Source organism: Herpailurus yagouaroundi, unplaced genomic scaffold, assembly GCF_014898765.1.
Source record: "Herpailurus yagouaroundi ecotype Mexico unplaced genomic scaffold, PumYag 28, whole genome shotgun sequence".
In the NCBI taxonomy this organism is placed as follows: domain Eukaryota; kingdom Metazoa; phylum Chordata; class Mammalia; order Carnivora; family Felidae; genus Herpailurus; species Herpailurus yagouaroundi.
Genome location: NW_024412376.1, coordinates 146,535,787 through 146,555,939, shown reverse-complemented (window position 1 = coordinate 146,555,939; position 20,153 = coordinate 146,535,787). Strand labels below are relative to the sequence as shown.

The 20,153-nt window shown below is 38.2% G+C and overlaps 1 long non-coding RNA gene across 1 annotated transcript; it reads left to right on the top strand.

Moving 5' to 3' along the window:
* Positions 1-208: 208 nt before the first annotated feature.
* Positions 209-19,937, top strand: LOC121033419 (uncharacterized). Its single transcript, XR_005791892.1, has 3 exons — positions 209-294; positions 9,533-9,666; positions 19,800-19,937. It is a non-coding gene; the product is annotated as an uncharacterized LOC121033419 (long non-coding RNA).
* Positions 19,938-20,153: the final 216 nt, after the last annotated feature.

Genomic DNA, 20,153 nt, shown 5'->3' with positions numbered 1-20,153 from the left:
TGGATCCTGGTCACCACGCCATGGGAAGCCCAAACCATAGGGAGATGGTTTTCATGCAAGCACTCTAGGTGACAAGACAGTCTGAGCTCAGCTAAGCCTTCTAATAATCCCAGTTCCGGGACCAGATATCAACAATTAAGGCACCATGGAGTTGGATCCTTTAGTCACAGTTATTAGAACTCTCAGCTTTTTGAGTCTTCTGTCCCCATTCAAGTCTTCCCAATGGAGACCCCAGATCCCTTGGAATATAAGTCATTCCCACTGTGCTGTTTGAATGACCCACCCACAGAATCGGTGAGCATAATGAAATTGTTATTTTCTTCCATTACAGTTGGAGAGGGTTTTGAATGCAGAAGTAGCAAAGGAGACACGATTTGATATCAGAAACATCATGCTGCCGTAAGAAAAACCAAAGACACGTGGCTTCGAGATTCATGGTAGCGGAACCTGGAAGGTCTTGAGTTTGGTAGTGGATGACTGACAGGCCTCAAGAAGGCCATTGGTGAGGGCTTAATGAAGACCGAGCAAAATGTTATTGGAACCTGGGGGCAAGGAGACCCTTGTTACATAGCAACTTAAAAACCTCAAATATTGTCACCTATAGGAATGTAAAAAGTAGATAATATTGTTATTGAACTGCTGGATTTGCTAAGTATAGTCCCAGAAGAATGCCAAATGGCTTAGCTGGTTTCCTTTATCTGAGTGTTATAAGATAGGATATACAGAAATGAGCTAAAAAAGAAAAAAAATAATAATGATGATGAATTATTCAATTTTCAAACAGTATCTAGAAAAACTACCAAAGATCTAAAAATTCCAGAGTATCTACCAGATATGCTGTAAGAAATAGGGGCTGCTGTAGACGTAATTGATATCTCCCATAAGTTTTGCACAAACACCACCACCTTTAGAAAACAGTGTGTGTAGATATTGTGTAAGTTGTATTTGTATTGGAGAGAGATATGTATACCTCCACAGTGTATATACATCTAAAAAAAAAAAAGTCTACTAGGATCACCATAAAAGCTATCACAGACTGGTGGCTTAAACAATAGGAATTCATTTTTTTTTTGCAATTCTGGAAGCTCGAAGTTCAAGATCAAAGGGTCGGCTAAGCTGGTTTCTTCTCTTTTTCTCTCCTAGGCTTGCAGATAGCTCTTTCCTTGCTGTGTCTTCATATGGTGCCTGGTCTTTCCTCTGTGTGTGTGTCCTAATCTGCTCTTCTTCTTACAAGAATACTAGTCATATTGGGTTAGGGTGTACCCTAGGGACCTTATTTAACCTTAATTACCTCTTTAAAAATCTTATGTCCAAAAACAGTTACATTCTGAGTACTTGGGATTAGGACTCCAATGTATGAATTTTGAGGGGAAACAATTGAGCACATAACTGAGTGTCTCTCTCTCTCTTTCTCCCTCTCCATATATTTTATATTCTATATATAATCTTATATATATATATATAATCATATATAATCTATATGTATATCATATATATAATCCTATAACACAATAATCATATAAAATGTATATTCATATATATAATAATGATTATATATTCATATATATAATATGATTGTATATAATATTATATAATCTCCAACCGGGAGAGGACTAAGCAATTTAACAGGCTGACATGAGCTCCATAGACATGTTTTCCAAAATCTCTTCTTGCATTTTCTGAGACACTTGGTTTTCATTCTGAAAGAGTGATTTGAAGACTTTGCTGAGAGTATCATTCCTAAAAGAACAGTATCTATTTAATGATACTTCTTCAAAGTTCTACCCTTGAAGAAAGAAATGGGGAGTGGAAGGGAAATGTAGCATTCTTTCTATCTGTCATAGCTGGATATTGGACACCAAGATGCCATCTTCCCAAGCAGGTTTTGTAAAAGTTCTGCTGCGTTTTGATCCCAGGGGCATGAGATCTAGTCAACAGAGATCCTAGTTTATATATCTCAACATCCTGAAATGCATTAAGTTCGGGGTATCTTTGGCGAAAAGAATCCAGAGTCTTCATGGAAAATATTTGTGTTGTTTTCTATTTAATTCTGAGAGAAGAAGCAGAGAAAATTCACAGAAAAAACCTGAAAAAGATTAAAAAATATTCCTTAGAAGTGCTTATTTTTCTACTTTATGCCTAACCAAAGAGAAAGGGAAATTTGGTGTTTTCTCTACAGGAGGAAAATGTCTATACGCTGTAAATATGAACTGTTTAGATGATAATGCAGTGTGCCAGCTATCAAAGCTCTTTTTATATTAGCTGAGCATGTTACAGAATCTCTTGAAGAAGTAGAATTATCTTGTGGAGCAAACCAAGATTTTGTCAATCTGAAGAATATGTCATACTCTTGCATGGAACACATTAAGGACAATGAACCACATCAGTGGCAAAGGTTAAAATAATCAAATCCATGTCCAAGTCCAAGGGCAAATCCAAGCCCACAAGGGCAAACATTCTCTCTGGATCTCTGGACATTTTCTCTCAGGCTATGGGCTGGGTCTCCATGGCCCGCTGGAAATGAATTCTATTTTATCTATTAATGTGGAGGGACAAGCAAGCTTAGAGGGTTCTTGGCGACATTGGCATATCTGGTTCTCTTGTCGAGAACCACGGGCAGGTTATCTTGGGGTTTCACTTGCAGTAGTTTCGGAAACTGCTTGTAGGTTCTAGTCTTCTTTCCTCTACTTCCAAAGGCAGAAACATAAGCAAAGTAATAGACCTAACTCATGTCAGTTTGCTCTCTCACCTGTCTCTGTGAGCACTTTGCACACGAGGTGGCCTGCATGGTTTGTAAAGCTGGCTTAGTTTTTCTCTAGATGCTCTATACTTCCTTGAAGAGACCTTTTCTGCTCATCTACCGTTAACCTGAAAGTTCATCTGGCCCCTTCTTCTCTGTGTAAGCATTTTCTCTTCCCTCGCCTTATTATAATATGCAGTTACTTTTTTTTTCCCCCCCAGTCTGTGATTTTACCTATTTATCCAACTGCACTAGAAGCTCCATGAATGTTTAGGACCATGGCTTTTTTGTTGAGCTTTATAGTCCCAGAGAAATATTAAATGTTCAATAGATATGTGCTGAAGAATGAAGGATTATGAGAAAACTGTTGCCATGTAGGTTTCTTTTGTGGTTGTATTATTCTCATGAACCACATTTAGTCCTTACCAAAGATTCTTGGAATGCAGAAGTCATCAGATTCACCTCTCGATGTCAGGGGGACCTTACTAGATAAATCTCAAGTTCTCTAATCAAAAACAACTTTGCCTTCTCTTCTGTTAACATGATTTTACTTTTGCAGTTTTCTTAGACACTAGCAAGTTAATTTAGGTAGATTTTCTAAGGTTTGTCTTATTACAGTTAAGGGGGAACCTTTAGGGGGCTGTTTGATTATAAATAAAGCATAAAGTAAATGAGATGCATATTTCTTGACTATGTTGAAGAAAGTATATGGATTTGGGGCTTACACAGTACTTTTTCTAAAAACAAATGTTGTAAAACAAAACAAAACAAAACTTTGAGCTAATGTAGACAACTGCATTAAAGAACTCCAAAAGGAACTTTTAAGAAGGAGCAGGGTTTAAGCTTGGTAAATTAGATGTCTCAGCTTATTTGAATCATAAATTTAGGTTATTGGCTTCATTTTCATGAATTTATTTGGTGGGTTTGTTCTGAATTGCATGCATAAATTGTGATTACAAAATTCTGAAACTTGGCTTCCACTAATCATAGAAACTATTGATTATGGTAACACAAAGAGGTTTACAGTCGAATTCACAATTAATTCAGGAAGAAATTGTCCATTTGCATTGCAAACATAAGCAAGAAAGTTTTGGTGATACTGAGGAGTCTATTCCACATCATTCGCAAATATCAATTTAATGTGACTCACAGACCAATCACTGAAAAGTCAAATAATAATGCTATTGGAAGAAGACACATCTTCCTAATCCTGGGATTAGTGAAAATTACTAAAAACAAAAGAGCATTAATAATGAAAGTTTAAAGATGATAAGGTGGTCTTCTGTTTATCAAAATATATCATTAAGGAAGGTAAAAGACAAGTTTCAGATTGGGAGGGAATATTTTAAAAATATTTATCTGACAAAGGACTGATATCTGGAATACATAAAGATATCCTACTAATTAAATAAGAAAAATACAGAGAATTCAACATGAAAGGTGGCAAAGATCTTGAAGAGGTACCTATAATCATATGTAAAAGTGTTCAATATTATTGCCCATCAGGGAAATGGAAGTGAAAACCATGACTGGGAACCACTGCACAACCAACAGGATGGTAAAATTAAGAAGACTGTCAATTACAGGGGTGCCTGGGTGGCTCAGTCGGTTAAGCGTCCGACTTCAACTCAGGTCATGATCTCGCGGTCCGTGAGTTTGAGCCCCGCGTCAGGCTCTGGGCTGATGGCTCAGAGCCTGGAGCCTGCTTCAGATTCTGTGTCTCCCTCTCTCTCTGCCCCTCCCCTGTTCACGCTCTGTCTCTCTCTGTCTCAAAAATAAATAAACGTTAAAAAAATGAAAAAAAAAAAGACTGTCAATTACAAATGTTGTCAAGAATGCAGAGAAATGGAAATTCCCATATAATGTTGATTGGATGGTTAATTATTTTAACTTTTGGAAAACGTTTTGGTGGTATCCACTAAAACTAGAGACAATACCAGTCCCATGATTCATCACTTCTATTCCTAGGTATGCACAAGCAAAATGAGTACACGTGTCCGTGAAAGACATGTACAGGAATATTCATGGCAACTCAATTATTACAGAGTAAATAGACACATTTCATTATATTCATATTAAGAAGACTCCACAATACTAAAAAGTAACAAACTTGGTAAGTGCAACCGTATGGATAAACCCCAGAAAGAGAATTTGAATGAAAGAAAACAGACATAAAAAGGTTCATAATGTATAATTCTGTTTCTATGGGGTTCAAGATCAGGGAATTCTAATCAAAGTCACAATATCGCCTTCCTTGCTGGGAGAGGCAGGTATTAAGCTGAAGGAGACTCAACAGAATCTTTTGGAGCAATAGCAATGTTTTAACATTGATCTGGGGGGTGATTACATGAGTGTATCCAAATATAAACAATATTATGCTGTATGCTTAAGCTTAGTGAATTTTACCATATGTAAATTATAATTCAATACAATGTGTTAACTATACGTTTTTATTATCTATATTCTTGATGATCTGGCATCTGAGCCCTCACTGACTTGGAGAGGCTGCCTCAATTCTTGGGGATGGCAAATGAATGCCCCAGCATTACTTTCATACGCAGACCAACCCAGAGTCTATATTCTGAACGACCTCTTCCAGATGGCTTTTGCGCTTCAGGAGGCAATATTTCTCTGCCCTCATTATCCCAAGGCCAGGCAGCAGACAACTAGAGATAGCTGCTGTGCACCAGAAGAGCTATACCCAGAAATGATTCAAACGAACTGATCCCACGCCTGCTTCCCTGCTGTGTGAAAACTTTCCCATGGGACCGCAATAAGGGCTTCCACAGATACTTTCCCTTCATTCCTTCTGTCTCCTGTGCTTCTTCATGTGGCCCTGTGTGGCATGGCCTGCTCCCTTCTTTGGGGCACTGTGACTAACAAACTGTGTTTTCAATGGTAAGCTTCTCTTGATATGTTGGCCTCACCGTGCCTGAAAATAATAAAACCCACATGTTAAAACGCGACAAAGCAAGTAGACTTTTAACGCCGAGATGCTTTTATGGACCATTCTTTTGAACAGCTGCAAGTAAGACACAGTTAATTCCATAGTTTGGATCGGGTAGGAAGACTTAAATGAATAATCGATCAATTCGTTAGTCGTGAATAAGAACTCTTAGACTCAGAACATGCGACTACCAGGAGAGTAATAGTGGATGGTGAGATCAAATGACACAAAAATGAGCAGAAAAAAATTTAAAATGCCTCTGTAAATGTATTATTTACTTATTTTACAATTTTTATTTATTTTGAGGCGGGGGGGCAGGGTCAGAGAGAGGGAGACAGAATCTTAAACAGGCTCTGTGCTGTCAGCGCAGAGTCTGATATGGGGCTAGAACCCATGAACCATGAGATCATGACGTGAGTAGAAATCAACAGTCAGAGGCTTAACCTACTGAGACACCCAGGTTCCCCTCCTTATTTATATTTTAAGTAGGCTCCATATTGGGTATGGAGCCCAACATGGGGCTTGAACTCACAACCCTGAGATCGATAACTGAGCTGAGATCAAGAGCTGGATGCTTGGCCAACTGAGCCCCCTGGGTGCCTCTCAGTGTATCATTTGTAATGCTGTATATTTGACACAACATCTCCAGGTAATCATAGATATAGAATCACACCGCATCATCAGAACTAGTTATATACTGCAACCAACGGAAGAGGCAATTCAAGTAGAAAGAAAGAAAGAAAGAAAGAAGGAAAGAAAGAAAGGAAGAAGGAAAGAGAGAGAGAGAAAGAAAGAAAGAAAGAAAGATGAAGGAAGGAAGGAAGATGAAGGAAGGAAGGAAGAGAAAGGCAAGGCAAGGCAGAAAAGGAAAGAACAGAGGAAGGAAGGAAATTTTCTTGCTGACACAACGGAGCCAACATAAGGGATTCAAAGTCCTGAAATAACATGGGCAGCATTGCTGGATACTAGAATATCAATTAAATCATTTACCAAGAGAAGAAGGAAGAGGCTTGAGAGGGTGGGAGTAAGGGTTGAGGAACTCATTTGAAATAACATAATGTACATTACAAAGTTGTGCCTGGGATATCTCTTTCTCTTTTTTTTCTATCTCTTCAGATGTTATTACTTCTTATTGAAGAATCTGGAATGTGAATCAGAAAATCTCACAATAGTCTTTTAAAGGTATTTAATGATTCATGATTAATGATTATGTTAGTATATATAGTATTATTACACATACTATTAGTATATGTAGTATTATCATAGTAAATACATATATCAACAAACTCCCTTTGGACCGTAGATAAAATTGTGGTCTTATTTGTTTTTGACGAGCTATCTTAAAACGATTGAGGGTTCTGTAAGTTTCCCATACATATTTCTCCAGGCATGTGTCCTTCTGTATTCTTTCCATGATTACTGGGGTTTATCCATTTAAAGATCAGGAGACACTGCAGCTGACAGTTGGATATAGATGCAGATTGACTATCAATTCCGCAAAAGACCACTGGCAAACCTTGTTCTTCAAACAAAGCTAAGCCAATTAAACCTACTGTGAGATAGAGCATGACTTCAGTAGTCTTGGTAGCGTCTCGGGAAGAGGCCAGGCATAGACTTTGGTAGGAGTTTGGTAGGAGTACTTCAAGGCAGGTCTTTCAACGCACATATCTTACTGGGATTGGGTCAAGTTCTTGATATAGTATGTTCGCTTTGGTGGGCACAGCGAAGCAAGCATCTTGCAGGGAGTTTTGATAAATAAACAGATGTTTGATAAGTGAGCTGTTTGGCTAAACGAGCAACCCATTGTTCCCACAGCAGGGCTGCTTGTTCAGATGAGCAAACTATTCATTCAAATGTTTTGGCTTTTAGAAAAGTCCTGGCACCAATGGTAACATTATTTATTGGTTTACAGTCTTATCTTCCTGGCCAGGAATCTCCTGGAACAAAGAGGAATGCCATGTTGACACAAGTGGCTTCAGATCTCCATCCCAACAGTTAAAGCTGTGTGGATGAAGGTGGTCTCAGCTCCCAAAATTGAGTGTAGGGGACGAACAATGCCATTTTGTTTTAAGGAGCCTGAAAATATTGGGATGGTATGTGGTTTTAAGAGGGAACGACCAGAAATGAAATCCATTTTGAAGATGTTTCAGGTATATGTGAAGATTTAAAACTAATCTAGAACTTCTTCCATTATGAGATGTGGTTTTAATCCAAGTGTATATATTGTAACTGTGCTTTATTTTATGAAATCCAGGACCTCCATTGTCTCAGGATATTAGGAATGAAAGCCTTCCGGATCCCCATTTATTTTTTATTTTTAGCTTTTCTTTTTCAGAGAACAAGGGAGTGAGTGATTGGGGAGGAGCAGAGAGAGGGAGACAGAGGATCTCAAGCAGGTTCTACACCCAGCACAGAGCCCTACTCAGGACTGGATCTCACGACTGTGAGATCATGACCTAAGCCCAAATCAAGATCTGACCGCTTAACTGACTGAGCCACCCCGGTGCCCCTCCACCATTTCAATGTATGACCCTGTGGGGAGTCATTGTCACTTGTATTCTGGCTTCTTAGGTCAATCATTTACATGGCTCTGTTTTTTTTGTTTGTTTGCTTGCTGTTTATTTGCTCTGGCTCTATCCTCACTCCACATGTATAATAGTTGATAAGCATGGCCCATCCTGCCTTTAAAACAATAGGCTTTATGATCCTAAGATGTCATCATGGGCTGACCGGGCCCTCAATAGTCGTTCCTCCTTCCAGCATTCATAGCAGTTCAGTGACCATTGGCCTTCATTCCTGTGTTAACTACTAGACATAAGAGAAAATTCTGGAGATTGGACAGAAGAGAATAAGTGGTCTCTACCTTCCATAACAACGTGTTCATAACATATGTCCCTCGGTATAAAAGAATCGAGCTGAGTTGTGTGTCAGGAATAAAGGGTATTTTCGAGTCACCGAAGGGTGACTGTTGCAGATAGGGACAGACGCCTTCCATTCATGAAGGTTTAAAACATTTAAAGGTGATGGGTGGGTAAACCTGGAGGATGCATGAAAGGAAATACTGGGCCAATCTTGGCCATCCCTAGATTCTCTGGGTTGTCTTGGCGATTTCCCACCCTAATACATGATACTTGCAGTAAAGGAAATTTTCAACTTTTAATGTCTGTGGGCTCTTCTCCTGGGCTCCCAGGGAAGCTATACTCTTATCAAGATCAGAATGACTTCACCAAACTTCAAAGCATGGGCTCTATTTCTTCACCGAGCACCCACTATACATCTGCCTTGTTAGCAAATAACCTAAAAGAAACATTTCAAATAAAGAGAATGTTCTGAGGCCTGCAACCTTACAGATGCTAAAAGCAGCAGATAAAGTTTGTAATTGTATGAAATGTCCTTGGCCAGATGATTTCGAATGCCTGATGTAACAAAAAAAACATGCATAATCCTGTATTAAGCATTCCTTCTCTGGAGCACTCTTTGTGAAGATTGTATTTGGGAAGCTGTCCCCACTTAAATAAAACTCTCCCTCTATCTTTCTTTTTTTCTTTCTCTTTATTTCTCTCTCTCTTTTAGAAATTTTAAAATGTTTGCTCGCTTTGTGTTGACACTTAGGTGACATCACTTATATTGCTGGCTAGGACCTAACTTTTCTTGGGTTGGGCTGGTTAGAGACTCACTACAGGAAGTTAGGAATTATTCAAGTGAATGTTTTGAATGATGTGTTTTGAATGAGGTGTGACCAAAGGAATAATCATGATATTTTCCAGCTAGACAGTGAACCCCTCGTCTAGGAAGTCTGCTCACAGAAGAAAGTGTGCAGAAAGAGTTACAACTTGTATTGACAGCTCTTTCTAGATTGATGACAAGAAGTATTCCATGCCTTGGGGAAGAAACTGGAATTTCAAGCTGTACTTTGGAAGACATCTTCTTCAGCTGGGTCCAAGTTTCATTCCACTCTGATCTGCTCCCTCACTCAAAGGTATTATGGCTAGTTTCAACTTTGATCTTTCCTGCTTGAAATAGAACATGTTACTTTTCTTATGTCCTTTACAGGAATATTCCACAATGTATCTGACTTCTATCATGGTTTTATGTTGCCTCTCCCCATCTTATACAATATTAATTTCCCTCAAGCCTGCAGAGTTGATGCATTCATACAATTTTTAGTATGTGCTAACTATATAACAGTTCTGCGACAGTTACTAGGGAAACAAAAAGGAAGATATCATGCCTGTCCTCAAATAGCCTATTTGATAAATCTACATTTCACCTCTCACGTCCTTTATATCTTGTCATAGGCTATACGCATTCCGCAAATATATCTGGTCTTGAGAACTAGATGGGTGTTTATTGTTTAAGAATGAAGACTTTAAAGTTATTGAACCTGAGTTGAGATCAGTTCCCCCAAGTGAGTTTAGGGACTACTCAAAGTTTGGCATCCATCTTAAACGTTTTTACAAATGTAAGTGAAGTAAAGCATATGAAGTTTTTAGCATAGAGGAGGTTCTCCACCAATGTGAAGTTTTATTAGTCATTCAAGGATTTGTAAACTTATGCAAATATTCTCTCCTTTATATAATTTTTTAAAAAATGTTTATTTACTTTTGAGAGAGAGAGAGAACTTGTGTGTGAGCCAGGGAGGGGCACAGAGTGAGGGAGAGAGATCATCCAAAGCAGGCTCTGCAAAGTCAGCGCAAAGCCCAACTCGGGACTTGAACTCACGAACCATGAGATCATGACCTGGGCTGAAGTCAGATGCTCAACTGACTGAATTACCCAGGCACCCCTACTTCTGCAAATATTCTTAGCTTTGCAGCCATATAGTCTCATGACAACTATTCAACTTTGACGTTGTAGAACAAAAGCAGCCATAAACAATATGTTAACAAATGGAACAAAAGCAGCCATAACCAATATGTTAACAAATGGATGTGGCTGTGGTCCAATAAAACTTTATATACAAGTATACAAGTGCAGGTGGCAAGCTGGATTTGGGGCATGAGCCAAGGTTTTCTGATCTAGTCCAACATTCCAAATTTATAGAAAAGAAAATTAAAACTCTGGCAGAAAAAAGAAGTATTCTGCATGCCATACACATGTCTTTCTTGTTAAAAGCATTACATTTCCTCCATCTTCCCTGTCAGTTGGGATGCTGAAGGTAAGTTCATATAAATCAAGCTGGAGTTCCTGCCAGTTCCCTTGATATGATTCCTAATTCTTCATTTTACCGTAAAAATTGGGTCTAAAGTCAGAGGTAATAACAATAACACCATTATTTGCCTCTCAGATGAAATGGAATTTAATTTCAAAACTTAAAAGACTAAGACAACTAGATTGTGCCAACCAGAAAGGAATGAAATTCAGTTTTCATTGACTACTGTCTTCAATGTAGAAGAGTGCATGATCTTCCAAGTTTTTCTTTTCAGGTTAAATATTGCTTTGATTCATTTTATGTTCTTTTTCAAATAGTCCAGGTTTTCTTCTCCTGATGTAAACGTAGTTTTGTATCCTTTCTGCTTTGGCTGCAAACAATTGTGTTATAACTAATAAAAGGGTCCTTATGGGAATTCTAAAAAATAAACAAGTAGTGAATAACTTCACGTTTAGTGGGAAGGTCTCCGCGCTATCTGTCGTTTTCATATCCAACCTCGTACCCAAGACTGAATGGTCACAGCTGTATTGGCAATAGCATTTTGCTGTTGCTGAAAATTCCTGAAGTATACAAGTAGTTTGCAGTCAAAATTTAAAAACTGACATACTTTGATATTTCTAGGTTTTTTTAAAGGGAATCATTCTAGCATGGCAATTTGTTTCTCAATTACTTGGATATGAAAGGAATGGTCTCAATATTGACATGCTTTGTCTAGATGATTTTTTTCCTGAGGATATAAAGCGATCTCAAGTTCTATTAAGTGAAAAAGCAAAATATAGAACAATGTGTATGTAATGCTTGCTTTTGTAAAAGAGAGAGAGAGACAGAGACATAGACAGAGACAGAGAGTCCAGAAGGACTGAGACATTTTTATGAGTGGTTGCTTCTGAGAAGACAAGCAAAGGAACAGGATATGAGAAAAGCTTTCATTTGATTATTCTTTTGTGGTTTTTAAATTTCATGTTGGATGTGTAGCCGATGTATTCAAAAATTATTTTAAAATCATACATACAATCCTATGCTTCGTACAATCCTACTGATCACAGTCTTTGGGGGCTGGACCCAGATATTTGAAATAGAGACTACCCCAATGATTTTGATGACCAGTCATGTTTGGAAACACTCATCTGTTCCATTCACTGGATTCTTGTTTTCTTGTGTCAAGGTGTACATGTGAGAATGTAACTTTTTCCTTCTAACTGGAGAAACACATGAAGGATATCTTATAGTATTTCATTTTGACTATGGTTCCCAGCCCCTCTGGGAATCCAGTAAATATTTGTTGATGGCATAGTGCAGAAGAATATTTCCCATCCTCGACTACATTGTATTCCAGTATGGAGTAATTTGTAGAAATACATCAAATATGATAATATTATGAGAATTAAAAATGACCAAATACGAAGGACCAAACATCAAAAAATTCCAATAATAAGGAACTTTTACCAAAGTCTATGGGTATGGCCAGTCTATAAAGGGCGAGTGGTGAAGTTCAAAGCTAAGATTATAGAATTTAGGGATGAGTCAGACTCCATATTCTACATGAATGAGTAGAAGCAGCACTTAAAGAAATAGGTGTGCAGATAACAGATTCCAAAGATGCTTTTTATTCCAGAGATCATATAAAGCCCTATTCTCATACAGCAAAGTACTGTATTCTTATTTAGGGTGATATATGTGGCATCCCCATAGTTCTCAACTTTCTCTTCTACTGTGAATCCTACATTAGTGTTTGTAGACACAGTTGATGGGATCATTAAGGCCATGTGGTTAACGGGGTGCCTAGGTGGCTCAGCTGGTTAAGCGTCTGACTCTTGGTTTCAGCTCAGGCCATGATTTCACAATTCATGAGCTTGAGCCCCGCATCAGAGCTATGTGCTGGCAGTTTGGAGCCTGCTTGGGATTCTCTCTCTCTCTCGCTCTCTCTCTCTCTCAAAATAAATTAATTAATTAATTTAAAAAGAGACTGTGTGGTTGTATATATCATAATATATACAGAGAAAAGTAATAGATATATAAGTAATATATATTATTTTTCTCTTATATATCTCTTTTCTCTGTATATATTATTATATATATATAATCTCATATGTATAAAAGATTAATGTATCATGATGAAAACGGATTTGTTGCAGAAAGATAAGTTTAATTTAACATTACAAAAGCAATTATTAGAAAGCAATTAGGTGAAAGGACAAAAATCTTATTCAATCAATAAGTAAATACATTTGGTAAAATTAAACATTTATTTATGTTTAAAAATTTTAGACAACTAAAGAAAGGAACTTGTTTAAACTGAGGAAGGATGTATTCAAAAAACCTGAAACATACATAATAAATAATGCTAATGTTGTGAAATTTTCCCTTTGAGGATAAATATTTAACATTGACCTAGAGATCCTGGCCATTAGAGCGAGGGAGGAAAACAAATAGAAAGTAAAATAATAAAAAAATGGAGAAACAAATTTCTCATTATTTTCAGGTTACATATTGTTAATATAGAAAATACAAAAGAATCAATAACTTCTCATAGAGCTTAGCAGTAGCCACAGGTACAAAATCAATTAGGTGCATTTTTTTTTTTTGCAATTTTTGCAATAGGTACAACAATGTATTGAATTTCAATACAACAGCAAAATGTTAGGTAGACATAAAAGTGAAAACCATTTTCTTAACAGTTGCAACAAAAATAGTTTGTATATAGGAATAAGTCCAATAATATGCAAAACCTCTACAGAGAACATAACAGAACTTTATTAAAGATCTATAGAATCACTAAATAAGTAACACACCACATTCATGCATTTGAAGACTCAATCACTTAACTAAATTCTACTCAGATTAACTGATAGGTATAATGTAATCCCAGCAAAATCAGTGTTGTCAATATTTTTGGGGGAAGGACCTTATGAGATGATAGTAAAATTTATATGAAAATGAGAAAGGCTGATTTTTTGGACCATTGTTCCAGAAGAACAAGAAGGTGAAAGAACTTTCTCCACTAAATACGAAGACTTATTTTTGCAAGATTTTTTAAAACATGATATTAGTCAAGGGATTGATAGGTCAGTGCAATATAATTGACATCTAGAATCACACCCATGCATGTATATTAACACGTAATAAAAGGTGATGGATATTTGAACGCCAAGGTTCCTAGCAGCATTGTTCCCAGTGACCAAAAGGTAGAAACAACCCAAATGCCCAGTGGCAGAAGAATGGATAAAACAAACAAACAAACACACAAAAACTGTAGTATAAAAATACAACAGCGTGTTATTCAGCCTTAACGAGGAAGAAAATTTTGATACATTCTACAGCGTGAAGGCTAAGCGAAAGAAGCCAGACACAAAAGGACAAGCATTATATGGTTCTGCTCCAATGGAATACTTAGAGGAATCACATCCATATGGACAGGAAGCAGAATGGTGATTGCCAAGGGCCGGTGGGAGGAAAATATGGGAAGTTAGGGTCCACTGGGTACTTTTTCAGTTTGGGAAGATGTAGAAGTTCTGGAGATGGACAGTGGTGATGGTTGCACAACAATGTAGATGCACTTAATGCCACTGAACTGAACCCTGCAGAATGATTAAAATGGTAATTTTTATGTTATATGTATTTTACCCCCATAAAAAGATAATTATAGCACCATAAAAAATTATGTTGCGAAAATTGGGTATCTGCACATCCCACGCATAAAACTCAGGGCCAAGGAGATTAAAGACCCATATATGAAAAACAAAACAATGAAGTATCAGGAATGTAATATAAGACTTTCACGGAGGAGAAATACAACCAGACATTAAATTAAATTACAATTACTTGAAACCCAGAAAAAATGATGGCCAAGTGGGAAAAAAAAAGGATATTCATTTTCCTAACTTCCATGAACTAAATATTTAGGATCTACATACTGTGGTGTATAAAATTTTACCTTAATAACATTTGAATTAATGATTGGGCAGTAGAGGAAAAGATGACGTTTTTGAGTGGAGTTTCTTGAATCAGTAAGCTGCAACTTACAAAGGCACGAATACTGAGGATGACATCGGTGATGGTAACTGAAGGCTGAATTGGGATGGAGGCAAAGATAACTGCAAATGTGAAAATGAAGAAAAAAAGCGATCAGAGTCAGGAATGGATGATCCAAGAGTATCCCAAGTGTCTTCAGGGAAGTGATGAGATAAGGGGTGGAGACAGAGATGATGAGCATCTTAACATCTTAAAAGTAATGAGAGGAATGTCAGGAGGTAAGGAAATGACATTTTTTTTAACGTTTATTTACTTTTGAGACAGAGAGACAGAGATGAACGGGGGAGGGTCAGAGAGAGAGGGAGACACAGAATCTGAAACAGGCTCCAGGCTCTAGGCTCCGAGCTGTCAGCACAGAGCCTGAAGCGGGGCTCGAACCCTCGAACCGTGAGATCATGACTTGAGCCGAAGTCGGATGCTTAACCGACTGAGCCACCCAGGCACCCCAAACATTTTTTTTAAAGGAAGGACAGTGATTGTTACAACCTGAAAATCTAAGAGCTAAGATTTTTTTATGGGAAAAAGATGATAAATGGCTTGGAAATGAAACGGGAAATGACTTTGAGGTATTTGGGGGGTGAGAAAAATCATTCTCCACTTGAGAAGGTCTCAAGGCAAGCGATATCTTCATGGGATGGCCCACATTCAGTCCAGTAAAAAAAGAAAAAAGAAAAAATAAAGAAAGCTAATAGAAACTTCAAAGAAGTTAAGATTGAGGTTTTTAATTTCAGTTTTTTAAACGACGGTTGGTAGCTATCCGAGGGGACAGTGGAAGGGTATGGGAGGTGGGGGAGATCAGGTCTATTAGTGGAACACATGGTCAAGTGTGGAGACTGGGGTAAGGGTGAAGATAAGAAACAGAAGGAGTGAGTGTCTGAGCTTCCTGCAATCACAGAAGTAAACAGAGTTGGTAGCTTTAATGTCAGGGTGGTAACTTCTCTTTTTGCAGCTGAGAGAAGTAACAGCCTCTGCCTGGGAGTCCTTCTATGAGTGCTCTGTTCTTTCCAAAATGAGACAAAACCAAAGTGCCTGAGACATAATGACTAATAAATGTGCTCAATATTCTATCTCCTAAAGATGTTTTAGGATCCTAAGAATTTTATCAGAATTTTTTATATGTTACACCAGCTGAGAGACATAAAGTATGCTGTTGGTTCTGGGAAATAAATAGCATTAACTTACGTTTTAAATCATTTTTATTAAGTTATTTAGAACTCAGATTTGGGGTTGGGTATAAGGCAGAGAAGTAAATTCGGCAAGTGGCAGTGTTGGTCATATTGTTAAGCAGAGAAGGGTTAAGTATGTTTTACCTGTTTTTATGAATAATATATCAGGGCATCCATCCTTTGAGAAAAAGGATTGTAATTTAGGAGATAGAAAAACTGAGAACAAACTGAGGGTTGATGGAGGGTGGGTGATGGGTATTGAGGAGGGCACCTTTTGGGATGAGCACTGGATGTTGTATGGAAACCAATTTGACAATAAACTTCATATATTGAAAAAAAAAGGAGATAGAGGAAATAAGTGAAATTTGTAAATTTGATGATTTTTACTATTTTATAACTCTCTTCTTAATGATATTCCTGAAGGACAACCCTGTGTTAAGCAGAATACAGACCATATGAGTAGGTACTGATATTTTGATGAAAGTCAAACAGAAGTACATTTTGCTTTCCTTAATCACAGATGAAAGTTGGTAAAGTAAAAATGACCCAGTGACCATGCTGGTCACTGAGGAATATAGAAGATGGCCCACAATCTTTCTCCCTTTACCGTTTGGCTATTTTGCTTGGTACACCTATATATCCCTATTGAATCTGGTTGGGGAAACAAGCATTTTGGCCAGCCTGTTGTCCTTATATCATACAATGGCCTCTTGAAAGTAAAGGATGTCACTGACATTTCATGGAAGGGTTCTATGAACCGCTTTCTGTGTTGTTACTAGCAATTGTCACAATCTTCTAAGGAGGTATTACTATCCCTAACCTTATGGTCAAAAAAATTGAGGCTCATAAAATGTAAAGTGGATTGCTCAACAAGGTACAACTCATAATGTTGGGGTTGGAACTTGCAAAAAAAAAAAAAGGGAAAAATTTTGTCCCTATATTTTTGAAGCCCAATAATAATTTCGAGTACATAAGATCTGGGTTCGCAGGGCAGAGACACTAGTAAACAAAATCTGTAAGTAGGAAGTGTCCCCAATATTTTATCTAGGCTGCATGGATTCTTAATTCCTTTACGCAGTTGATAGATCGATACGCAAATAATTTGTTTCGTGAACTGTCCAAGGGAGACTGCAAATGCTCTACATGCTTTATAAGATTGCTATGAGGATCAAGGTATACATATGTTATATTAATATGGGATAGGGCCACACAGATGTGGGTACCCTTGGTAGCAGTGCCTTTCCTTTCTGGCTTTTTCAGAGAAGGGTTGAGCGAGCAAGGCATTGCATAATCTTGTATGAATTTGGTATTTTTATGAAAAGTCAAAGATACTGACTTGAGATTTCATCGAGTTCCAGATGCATCTATATGCGAGAAAGTTCTAGAAGAGAACTCTACACCTTGTTAGTTATCAGCTGCCCGTCTCAGAGCTTTACATCAGCAGGCACCATGGCCAAACTCGCTTGCTACTCCCAGAGGCATTCCAGCCCCAGGAGTGAGGCAGAGTTATGAAGACTAATTGTTTTTGGATATTTAATTGGCTATGTCTCAAGAAAAGTCTACAAAGAGTTATTCTAAATTTCAAGTAGCAAGAACAAGACTAGCAAATATCTATTAAGTTCTTAATATGCGACAGTATGCTAAGGGATTTTTATGCATTTCTCTATCACTCAAAACAACTCCATGTGGTAGGCACTATAATCATTACCTTTTTGCAGAAAGAGATGTGAGCACCAAGGACTAAGTGCTTACATCCCCCCAAGTCCATACGTTGAAATCCTAACCCCCAGTTTGATGATATTATTAGGGAGTTGGGACTTTGGAGGTGATTAGGTCGTGAGGGCAGACATCTCATGAATGGGATTAGTGTCTTCATATAAGAGACCCCAGAGCATTCCCCTCCTCCTTCTGTCATGTGAGGACTCCAAAAATCGGGTTGTCATCAGACATTTAATTAATTAATTAATTAAGTAGTTTTTCTTTTTTTTCTTTTTTTTAATGTTTATTTATTTTTGAGACAATGCGAGAGACAGAGTGCAAGCAGCGGAGGGGCAGACAGAGGGAGACACAGAATCCGATGAGGGCTCCAGGCTCCGAGCTGTCAGCCCAGAGACCGATGCGGGGCTTGAACTCATGAACCGTGAGACCATGAAAGCCGAAGTCGGAGGTTCAACCGACTGAGCCACCCAGGTGCCCCATCAGACATTTAATTTAATTAGGCAAACCCATACTGAGGGTTTACTATGTGGCAGGTGTTCTCCTATCAAAGAGAGTTTACCTATTAGGCATCCAAAAAGTAATTACACTAGGAAGAATTATAATTTGAGAGTACTAATGCCTAATGTCTTTCACAGAGAAGTCCCAGCTCTGGGCTGCTAAGGCCTTTTAATTAGTTGAACCAGGCCTACCCAGATGATCTAGAATATCTTTCTTACTTAAGGTCAATTGATTATGACTTTAATCACATCTACAAAATACCTTCATGGCGACACTTTAGAAGAGTGTTTGATCAAATAACTGAGGACTGTAACCAAGCCAAATTGACGCATGAAACTGACCATCAAAGCACCTACCTTGGAGCAGAAGAGAAGGAGTAAGGCACAAGTTTGTGGAGTTGGTTCCTAAGATGATTTTTAAAGGGTGAGCAGGAAATAGTGACTCAGAGCAGAGTACAGGAAGGCACATGCTTTTGAGAGGAATGGACTGTAAAGTCCAGGAGAGAAGCAATGACCTGTGCCTCTTTCCTTTACTCCGTTCCACTTTCCTTCACTCTGCTTAACTGACACCAGATAGAGAGCGGGAAACAAGATGGTACTATCTTTGAGAAAAAATTAGTGGGGTTAAAAAAAGCCATCGTTCATCTAAGAGGCTTCAAGGAATAGACAGGGTGAAGCAGGGCTTGAAGAAAAGAATTTGAAAGTGCAGAGAAGTTCACGTGGCATTTCAGAGATGGCAGCCAGTGACGACTCTAGGGTGTGGCTCTATGTTTACCGCTGGTGTGAAATTGGCTGCCCCTTTACTCCCAGCCCCTCTAGCTTCCTGCTTGTGTGGCTGTACTTCTGGTTACTATCACTAGCAACTGTGATTGTGTTAACTGTTTCTGTCACTGTTCTCGTTAAAACGATGCCTGCACTGTTTTAGGTCCTTACGTAGAGTCTAGGTGCTTACATAGAGCTTCACAATGTGTGTGTGTGTGTGTGTGTGTGTGTGTGTGTGTGTGTGTTTTGTTTGTTTTTTTTGAGAGAGAGAGAGAGAGAGAGAGGGAGAATCCCAAGTAGACTTCATGTACAGTACGAAAGAACCCAATGTGGGGCTGGATCCCATGACCTTGGGTTCGTGATCTGAGCCAAAATCAAGAGTTAGATGCTCAATTGGACTGAGCCACCCAGGTAGAGTGTGGGGTTTTTGTAAAGGTATTACCTTCATTTTCCAAGTGTGAAATGTGAGGCTCAGCGTGGTTAAAGGATGTGTCCAAGATTGTGTGTGTGTGTGTGTGTGTGTGTGTGTGTGTGTGTATTTTACTGTGTCATCAGAAATCATAAAAATTTCACATTTCTCTTGCCATTAGAACCTCCACCAGTAAGCCTGAGTTCATTAAAATAAGTCATCTAGTTGAGTGAACTTGGTCTGGTTTAACTATTTCTGTCTTAGGTACCAACCAGCACACCTGGCTTAGAGCTTCCTGGTCTACCTATCAAATAATAGAGTTGCGGTTTTAGGCCTATGACTTAACGTTTCCGCATTTCACTTCTTCTGTTACAGGGGAGTAGTAATTCCATCTTTGTCTATCAAACTGGCCAATGAGATGGGGGTCACACGACAATTGCTATACGACCACCACTATTGATGCTGATTTTCCATGACTGACAGCAACCGAATAAAATTCTCTGGTCTTGATATAAGCCAGGTACTGTGTAAGGTACTTTATACCACACACTGGCCATTGAGGTAAACTGATTATCCCCATTTTGTACGTAATGAAACCAAAGCAGAGAGAAATTGATTATTTAAGAGTACACGTTTTAAGTCTTAAGTCGGGATTCTGATGATCTCAGTCTGACTTCCTGCCTCTTCCTCAACACATGGAAGCCTCCCCCGGAAGAAATAATTTTCCCT